Consider the following 11,074-nt stretch of genomic DNA (forward strand, 5'->3'; position numbering starts at 1 on the left):
CTTGAGGGCGTGAAGAGCCGCCTGCTAAGGGGGAAGCCAAAATTCCGTAGCGTGTGCAGGGCCGCTTGGTTGGGGAGGGAGAGACTCTCGACCTCCGCCATATGGTGTGTGGCCTAGCTTGGCGGACTCGCGCTGCGAAGGGGAGGAGGTTTTGTCACAGTAGCGACACCCGGCAAGCAACGAATGGGCATCTCTCTCTCTCTCTCTCCTGAGCTCTCGCGGCAATGTGTTGGTCGCCATAGTCAACGGCAGAGTTTATCTTCACACTTAAAGCACCCTAAGGCCTTTGTCCTTGGGCAATTTCCTCAAAACAATTCAAGCAAGGTTGCATGCCCACCCGGGCACACACCCCATACACGAGATTTGAGACCGGTTGTCGGCAAGGGGCCACAAACTTCTTCTGTAAGCCGTCACCTCTTGGCAAACTGTCAAAAGTTCAGAAATTGCAGAAATTGGGAGCGGTTAAAATTCGACGGAGTTGAAATTTTTGAACAAGTATCTATTGCACCTTCTTCCTTTGGGAAGATTAAGTCGTCTACGACGTTTCAAAGCAAACAATTACGTTTCAAGCAGTACAAATTTTTGTCGGCATCTTCAAGCATAATTGATTCAACTATCAAGAGCTTGTGGAGTTCCATATACGGTGGACTACTCTCGATTTTGACGGAGTTAGCACGGCTACTATACTTTGCGAGTGCTCTCAATATCATGTATTTTTTCTGAGTACTTCTTTCACCGCACTATGTAGCCATGGATTTCGATATAAATATGACATTCAATTTTGAGCAAAGTACTCCTGATCCTACCAATGATGGCCTGTAGTTGGGGCACGCAGCCGGATCCTCTCAAGGAGAGTACCCCCGACGCTATGGCAGGAGAAGATACTTATGAATTGCTCGATATTCAAGAATTTCATGCACTTCAGACACGCATGACAGTCATGGATGAAAATTTTAAAGCTTTAAATGAAAATGCTACTAAACTCTCCACATTAGTAATTCAATTAATGCATCAATAGTCTAAGAGTCCTGCTGACACCCACATGCATGAGCACGTTGGCACACAAGGGCAAGGCCCAACTACTGATACATTGCATACTCTCACTGCCAAAGAGGTGGATGACTTGTTAAAGAACTTTAAACTACCAGTCTTTAAGGGAGAAGACCGAGCCCGCAATAAGGATGCACTGAATATCTTTCTCAGCAAGTGGGATGGAATTCACGCCTTACGGCGTACTCCGGATGCAGTCAGAGCTCTGCAAAAGAGTTGTACTCTGAAAGGCAAGGCCTACAAATGGTGGATGTCTCTCAAGGAGAAGAACATCATACCACAGAGTTGGGCAGCCTTTGAAGCAATGTTTAGCAAGGAATTTTTGTCTACAAACGAGGCCGATCGGAATTGGACGGCTTGGGACACATGTTCCATGCGCCAATATCCATCACTCCTTGCATATATCTCTCACTATCGGGACGTTATCCTCAAGTTGGAAGGCTTGGATACCTTTCAACAAGTACGAGGGTTCATACGAGGTCTGACACCCGAGCTTAAGAAGTATGCCTAAGACCCAAGACCCTAAAACACTTGAGGAAGCCATAGTGAAAGCACATATTCATGATGACCTTGATGAGAAGAAAACACATAATAGTAACGTGCCTGCTAGTATACACGGTAATACACGCACTCAGTATGGACACAATAAAAGAAAATTTCTAGTTGCTAATTCAGATGCATCTAAAAAACCCAAGGGGTCCAGGGGTCCTCTCTCTCTTGAGGATTTTGATAAAGCCAAGAAAGAAAAGTTATGTTTTCAATGTTTAGGAAGAGGTCATGGCAAAAAGAATTGTCCCAAGGGGAAATCTACTGCTCAAGGGAAGGAGAAAGCAGTGCACACGGTGCAACTACTACCTCTTGAGTCTTCCTCAAGATTCACCATAGTGGAAGTAACACACACTGAGGTGGTGCATGAATGTTGTCTCACAGCTTCCATGTGGCAACAAACCTTTGGACCACATGAGTTAGTACATATGCACGGACATCTACAAGGGCACAAGGTGCGCATCTTGGTAGATGACGGTGCTACTCACAATTTCATCAATTATGGATTGGTGCGAAAGCTCAAACTGCCTAAACACCGAGTACCCACCGCTACAAGGTAGCAATGATGAATGGACATGATACTAAAATATGGGATACTCAATGCCAAGTTGTTCCATTGGAAGTACAAGGGTACTCTACTTGTTTGGATTTTCAGGTTATGAACATGGAAAGGGCTGATGTGGTTCTTGGTAGGGAGTGGTTGCATAGCCTAGGACATCACTGAAGCGTAGCTATGAGCACAACAGCTTGATGTTTGAATCCCATGGAGCACATGTGTTTTTGTTAGGAGAAAAAGATATACCTTCATCACCACTGATTTGTACCGCTGAGCTTATGCAGCTCGTTTCTGATAATGAAATAGATCAGGTTTTCTTGTGTTACTCACTGTCTCATTTTTCTTTCTAACATTGAGTCTGTTGAACATTCCTCAATGCCACATGCTTCTCTCTCCTCTATTCCACCAATTGCTAATTCTAAACAAGCAAACGTTGCTAGTCAATTACAAAAACTATTAAAGGAATTTCAAGATGTATTTCCTAATGATTTTCCATCGGGATTACGGCCGACATGATCAGTACAACATAGCATTGACGTGGCTGCAGGTTGTAAACCTGTTAATAAACCACCTTACCGTATGAGTTATTCAGAGGCTGCTGAGGTGGAACTTCAGCTTGCTGACTACCTTAGCAGAGGGTTTATACAACCCAGTTCTTCACCATGGGCTTCATCTATCCTTTCAGTAAAAAAAGAACGGCAGTGTGCGCATGTGCATAGACTACCGGGGCTTAAATGCAGTTACAGTTAAGAACAAATACCCATTACCAAGAGTAGATGAGTTATTTGATAAGCTAACCCATGCTCGCATTTTCACAAAAATCGACTTGCGGTCAGGATATCACCAAGTCCGTATTCGACTTGTCTCTAACACTGCATTCCAAACACGGTTTGGACAATACGAGTTTTTGGTGATGCCCTTTGGGTTAGTCAATGTGCCTGCAAAATTCATGACACTTATGGATAGTGTCTCGAAGCCATATTTGGGAAAATTTGTCATTGTTTTCCTCGATGACATCCTAGTCTATAGTGCTTCTGAAGAAGAACACTTACAACATCTCACGCAGGTGTTTGAGTTGTTATGGATAAACAAGTTATATGCCAATTTATCTAAATGTGATTTTTAAAAAGATGAAATTCATTATTTTGGGCATGTTATTTCAGCTCACGGCCTATACATGGATCAATCCAAAGTGGATACCATCAGGAAATGGCCTCCTCCTAAAACTCTAGAAGAATCACAAATATTTTTAGGATTTGCAGGTTTTTACCGAAGGTTCGTTAAAAACTATGCTCAAATTGTTGTTCCTATGACGGATCAACTAAAAGGCAAAGAAAAAGCTTTTCAATGGAGATCCGCTCAACAACACAGTTTCGATACACTCAAGGATGCATTAGCAATAGCTCCTATACTGGCTATAGTAGATCCTTTGAAACCATTCATTTGGGAAACGGATGCCAGTGATCGTGCTATTGGAGCAGTCCTGTTACAAGACGAACGGCCGATTGCATTTGAAAGTAAGAAGCTTGATGCAGCTCAGCAGAACTATTTTTCTTACGAATGCGAACTCTATGCAATAGTGTCTGCCTTAAAAACTGCGGCATTATTTGTATGGTGCTCAGCTCAATATTATGTTTGACCATGAAAGCATTAAATGGTTTACACAACAAACGGATTTAAAGGGTCAAAAAGCCAGGTAGGCCGCGATCCTTCAGGAATATGACGCCAAGCTAAGGTATCGCAAAGGCCGATACAATGTAGTGGCAGACGCTCTAAGTCGAATGCCAGAGATCAATTCGCTCTTGTTCATGGAACTTCATAGTGAATTTTTAGAGTCTCTCAAGGGCAAATATGAGCATGATGAAGCATATTCCAAAGTGTGGAGCCATGTTCAAAAGAGGGATCCTTCTCACTCCAATGACGGTAGTGTATAGATAAGCTCCACACCTAGTTCTCCTTTATCAAGTGATGAACTACAACGATGGAAGAATTTTACCATCGACAATGGGTACCTACTTCACAAGGGGAGAGTTTGTGTACCGCAGACACGGACATTTGATGCCAAATTCTTTATGAATGTCATGATAGTCTAAGTGCAGGGCACCCGGGGATTAGAAAAACTTATGCTCTCGTACAACGACAGTTTTACTGGCCAGGTCTACATGGCTTTGTGCAAGCTTATGTCTTGCACTGCCAAAAATGTCGGGTTAACAAGGCATAGCGCCTGAAAGCAGGAGGACTCTTACATCCTTTGGAGATTCCCAATGGAAAATGGGAAAAAGTATCTCTATGGATTTTATTGTAGGTCTACCAACCACTATACAAGGTCATGACTAAGTATGGGTGGTCGTAGACAGGTTGACTAAACTATGTAAGTTTATTCCGACCAAATCAACGGTTAAGACACCAGAACTAGCCAAGTTATTTGTGGACAATCTAATTGTATGGTTTTCCAAGTAACATTGTTAGTGACCGTGATCCCAAGTTTAACAGCCACTTTTGGAGAGCTGTATTTAAACGATTGCGTACACAATTAAACCTTAGTACATCTGATCATCCAGAAACGGATGGTCAAACGGAACGGGTTAACCAAGTGCTAGAGGATATGCTAAGAGCATACGTCAGCAAAAAATAGTCAGACTGGGAAGAATACTTACCTATTCTCGAGTTTGCCCACAACAGTGCTAAGCATGTCACAACAGGTTTTAGTCCTTTCATGCTCATGTACGGGTTTCAACTTAGGTCACCAGTTATGGTGGGGTTGGCAACCGAAAAACTCCAACAGGGTTGAGGATTTTCTCCAAGACCACATGGATATGCTGAAACTTGCTTGTCAGAATGTCCGGCAAGCACAAGATCAGTATAAGAAATATAGTGATGAGAAACGTCGGCAAGTTACCTTCGAAGAAGGGGAGGAAGTATTTTTACGTGTTCCAGAGCATTCAGAAAGTCTGAAAATTGGACCGATGCCTAAATTATCTCCCTGATATTGTGGGCCTTTTAAAATACTCAAGCAAGTAGGTGATCGTGCCTACAAACTATTACTACCTTTACATTCTTGCATTCATCCGGTGTTTCATGTAAGCCGTCTCCGAAAGCGATTACATGGGGATGACAATGTCATTGACCAACAGGTTTTGGTTGATTAGATTGAACCTCCTACCTTACCTCATGAACCTGAACGTGTTCTTGATTATCATGAGTTGTGTACACGTCATCAAGTACAATAACAAGCCTTAATCAAGTGGAAAGACCGACCTGAAGAAGGTGCCACTTGGGAAAACATTAGTTTTCTTAAGAAGAAGTTTCCCACTGTTGTTTTCAAGGACGAAAACTCTTCTTAAGGGGGGAGTAATGTTAGGACACCGGCAAGGCCGGACTAGACAAGGCCGGGCCGGGCTAGGCGGTGTGGAACGGGGAGATCAACTAGGGCAAAGGTCCAGGAGCATGCCTATATAAAGGGTGGTTGGGTGGTGGAATCTAAGGCTCTAGTCACTGCTATCTTACACAAGAGGGAGAATTCCCATGTACAAAAATTGACTCCAGACTTCTTCATGCAATAAAGTGCTATATTTAGTAGGTTTTTGGAGTTCTGATGATGCCCCAATGTTGTAATTTTGTAAAGCTTTCCATTCTGGTCATCCATGTTTTGTGGAAATTTTTCCAGAAATAGTAAGTTTTGGGACCAGGTACCTAGCTAGTTGCGACCGCCTTGTTCAACTGAACACTATCCTAGATTTCCATAAAAATAGGGTTCCGACACCGAGAGCTACTATTGGTAGGTAGCTGATATGCACGTCTCTAGATCCGTCTCATGATAGTAAGTTTCCAAATTTAATTTGGATTAGTTTAGGTCGAATTATCCTATGGTAAGTATTTTCTAAGGTATGGCATGGATGTCCATGTGCATGCATGGGTAAGATATCACAAGGGGGTATGCAGCTTAGTCACAGGCCAGAAGGGGCAAGAGAGGAGGGTGAGGTGAGGTGCTCTAGCCACCTTACCCCCCTTGGTAAGTAGGAGCGCCAAAATCCCCTCACACACTCCATTGTAGAGAGAGAGAGAGAGGGGTGGGGGGGGGATGAAAAGGGTAAGGTCAGGGGTGAGGTCCTAAGTAAGGTGCATAGGGCTTGTGACACACACACACACACACACACACACACACACACTCTAGGCCAAGCCTATATAAAGGCTAGAGCTCTTCTCTTGTAACACACACAAGGAAACTCTACAAGAAGGGAGTGTTGCAAGGTTAGCTCTACACAATACGATTAAGCCACGAAGTGCTGCTGCCAAGCGACCCTTAGAGGCTACCATTCCATCCTAGGAAGGGTAAGTTTGATGCTTATTCATGTGTCATCTTAAGCTCTGGAACTCCTTTTCCATTGAACCGTTTATGTGTTAGTCTCAAGCTTGTTTCAATAGCTTTTCGTTAACTCCATAACCTAGACTAGATTAAGGTGTGTAAGTGCACTCTTAATCTAATCCTAGATGTGGTTATATTGGGTTGATTTCTCATAATCCGAGCATGCTAGTACTATCTTTCTCTTGGAGGGAAGGACATGCGCACGCTTATGATTATGTGAGTTTTTACCATATATCTTGTATGATGATATGTGTGTTTACATACTCGTTGATTGCGTGACGCTAGGATACTAGGTTGCTAATCTTGTTGATCGTTTATGGAATCACCATAGCCATCTTTACTTCGTTAGCGTAGTGCCTTTTTCTCAATCCCTCCCCTCTCATTCACCCACGTGGCAGCGCTTTATAGCGCTAAAAAAAACGACCTCCTGCCAAAAGCTGCGTTGTCAAAAGCTACGCCGCTATCAAATTAATAAAAACAGCATTCCGTCGATCTTCTCCACAGGCAGTTTGACAAGTCGTAGGATTGATAGCAGGCTCATTGTCGCAGGTTGACAGCAGTTTCACAGTTCGCAGCCTCAGGCTCTCTCTCTCTCTCTCTCTCTCTCTCTCTCTCTCTCTCTCTCTCTCTCTCTCTCTCCTCTCTCTCTCTCTCTCTCTCTCTCTCTCTCTCTCTCTCTCTCTCTCTCTCTCTCTCTCTCTCTCTCTATCTCTCTCTCTCTCTCTCTCTCTCTCTCTCTCTTTTCCACAATTTCTCCACAGTCCGGGCCAGACTGGGCAGCACCGTAAAGGAAATAGAGCTTGGCGGGCTTGACCTGGGCTCCACATTCACTCCAATCCAGCCTTCCGTAGCGGCATAGGCAACACCGTAAAGGAAAAAGAGCTTGGCACCCTTAGAGGAACCATGGGAGGCCTTCAAGAATGCCATCGGATGGTGGATTTAAGATTAAATAAAACACACGTCTCATCAAGGTGCCACAGAGCTAGATTTGGTTTCATAAACAATGTCAAGATGCTCAAAAGCCGGTAAGGGGATTGGGATGACAAAGAGGCTCTATAAATCAAGGTGTCACAGAGCTAGTCCGGGCTTGCAACTCGACAAAGAGCAATACTCTCGAAATCTACTTCTTGCGTTCTTGAGTCCTGGCCTGCAACTCGACAAAGAGCAATACTCTCGAAATCTACTTCTTGTGTTCTTGAGTCCGGGCCTGCAACTCGACAAAGAGCAATACTCTCAAAATCTACTTCTTGCGTTCTTGTTCTAGAGTAGCCGTGAACATGCAAGTGTAGGTGATTATCATTGTGGATATGTAGGAGCTCTAAGTGGCTCAAGTGGGTGACAATGCATTGTTGGATTTTCCAATCAGATCTTGCGCAATTTGTTGTCCCACTTTGCACTATACATCTCTCAAAAATTCAATGCTCTAGGGTTTGTGGCGATGATGCAGGGTGTGGTAGTAGCGTTGATGCAATAAGATCTACTGCATGCTGTCGGTAGGAGTAGTTGGAGGACCTCGAGGGCCATGGAGTACATAGATGGCGTTAGCAGACCAGGGCTAGTCACAACGCACAACACTACTAGCAAATCCCTCTTATCAGCTCTAATTGTTTGCTTGGTGATTCCTCGTTTCACAATGCTACCAATTGTCCTGTAGATCTTCATTACTTGCTAGTGCATCTTGCATGGATAACTAATTTGATGTTTTGAGACCATGTCCACCTTGTGCAACGTCTAGGAGGGGAGAGTTATTATGCACAGGTAGAGGGTGTCCATGCTGAGGATAAAGGGTCTCACTGGCAATTATAGCAGCTTCGTGTGTATGTCCACGTTCAACTACCTTACTCGGCTCGTTTATGCAGGCTCAACTATTTATGGCCTAACTCTCCGTGTTTCACTGCAAACAGATCAAGAGAAACTTGGACAAATCTCCTCTTCATTTGCAACGGTGACATATTCCAGCGTGCGGTGAGTTAAAAGTGCCACATTTTAATCTTGAACGTTGAGGACACAATAAAAAGGAACACACCAAAAAATTGCATGCTGCCGTGGGAATGGCACGTTCCCTCGTATTATAAAAATTGGGGAGGACTCTGCAAACTCCCTCCTGCAAGGACACTAGCACGTAAAGAACACATACAAATAATTAGATTACTCTCAGAACCTTAAACATTGTGCTATTACTTTTCTAACGCTTCGTACTTATTTTGTGCGAGGGACATTCAGGAAATCACCTATCGCTTGCCTCTTCCCAGGTCGAAACCCCGCAATAGCGCAATCCAGCACCAGGTACATGGTTGTTTCAAATGCTTGAACTATCCGTTGCTTAGACATGACTAGTAAGTAAATATCACAAGGTTCTCATCACATTGAATCATTAAGATTGAGTCAGAAGTAAGCCTTCAATGGACCATCACCGAAAGTGTAGGATACACCTCAGCAGATCGAAAGCGAGACATCACACTTCAGTCAAGAAGAAGGCTAGATTTCTACCATGCTCACAATCATGGATTGATATCATCAATTTAGTATACCGATGGAGTTCAGACGTTGCAGCGGTATTTAGACCTTTCAGTATATGCTTTGTTTGTGGTGTAGTTTTCATCCAAAGAAGTGCCTCTTTTGATTGTACTCGAGCTCCAGACGAGACATCGATTGCAATGTTTGCTAGTAGTCTATTGTTATCCAGCTTAGAGGCTACACACATAGAAATGCAATGGGTGCAGTGCTCCACTTGTGAGAACTCAAGTGCATGTCGCAGATATTGTGTGCCCTTACTTCCAGACTACACAAGAAGAATACTGAACGGAAATCAGCTTCACATACAGCTACTGAGAGTCATTGACATATCTGTCAATGCCATCTCAACAGTCACAACAATTGCACGAGGTACACTAGACAGACGTTCAATATTAGATAACCCTCTGCTATCATGGAGTAAAGAGCATAGAACAACCTTCACAGAGCAAGACCTAGCTACATCACAAGTCGCAGACATACTTGCATTCAATCTTGAGAACAACTTCGTACTATACAGAAGTACATGTCAATGGCTGAACGACCGAATAAGAAGCTTGGCCTCTGCATACTAAGTCAAGATAGTGTGAGCAAGATCATTCAGCAACAACAAGACAACGCATCGTTTGCACTGATGGCGCAGCTTGACACAAGTTTGATGAAGTTTGGTATCATCGAAAACATCGTTGAACCAGCCAGGAGAAGAGCATTCACCGCTAGCGATACTTACGAATTTGCTTCTCTGCAGCTCCGTGGCCGTCAACAATTGCTTGAGAGAACAGTTACTTTCAAGCCCAACGGCATGCCTGCCGCATCAAGCACTATGAACGACATCACAATAGAGACGACAACGTTTCCATTCCTGTTCCCTTTTGGGAAAGGCCAGTATGATGGTAAAATCAACTTCAGTATATATGTAAAGATACGTGCATCGACTCTATTCTCCATTTACACCCTGTACAAGCCATACCTGCTCATAATGTACCAACTAAAGCAGGCACTTATGTTGGCTAACAATACACACACGAGCTTGTTGCCAAAGGACATTGACAACTACAAGAGGGCCAATTGTATAGCAACTGACAAAGATACTGTGAGACATGTGCTTCAGTACAGCACCCCTTCTAGCATGCCAGGTTCCTGCTCATGGCACCGCAAGAACCTAAAGGACTTGATAGCAATGGTGGACGAATGGGGAATGTCTGATTTCTTCTTGACTTTCACTGCAGATGAGGTCACAGACACAAGATGGCCTGAGATTGACACAATCGAGCTAATTGCACGTCAGTTGAACGCCTCCTTCACTTGGACAGACTGCCCAGTCGAATGCGCCGTCACCTTCGGCCACTCCAAGTTCCAAATGCTTATGTCCAAATATATACTTGTGAATGGTGTGTTGGGCCCTGTGCAACACCACTTGGTTAGATATGAGGTCCAAAATAGAGGATCATTGCATGCTCATGTCATACTATGGATCCATGAAGAAGACAAAGAGCAACTATCTACTAAAATAGCTGCATATATCCCGACAGAAACTGGCTCTGTGGTTTTGCCAGAAGTAAGCAGGCTCCAAGAACTCGTACTTAGGAAACAACTTCACAAGTGTCGTGCAAGTTGTTACCACAGTCAAAGAGATGGAGTATGTAAACACGGGTTTCCATTTCATGCGCAGCCAAATCCAAACCCAGTCTTCAACGAACAAAATCACAGATGGCAATACTTTAGGCCTTGGCATGAAGACAAAAATGTTGTACCGGACCACCCTACAATGCTCTTGCTATGGGGTGCACATATGAATATACAGCGGGTCACCAATTCATCAATGTCCTACTACCTCTTTAAGTATGCACTCAAAACTGAACCAACGGGCCATCTCAACATCCGCTCAGAAGATGCAGAGCGCTTAGGCCTAGGTGGCCTTGACACTATAAAATTGAAGCTGATCTCATCCTCTTTACTGTCAAAACCTATCTCAGCAACAAAAGTGGCATTAAATTGTTTGCAAATCCCAATCATTTCAAAGAGCGATAGCGTCCAATACG

This window comes from Adiantum capillus-veneris, chromosome 26, assembly GCF_014529385.1.
Source record: "Adiantum capillus-veneris isolate H3 chromosome 26, ASM1452938v2, whole genome shotgun sequence".
In the NCBI taxonomy this organism is placed as follows: Eukaryota; Viridiplantae; Streptophyta; class Polypodiopsida; order Polypodiales; family Pteridaceae; genus Adiantum; species Adiantum capillus-veneris.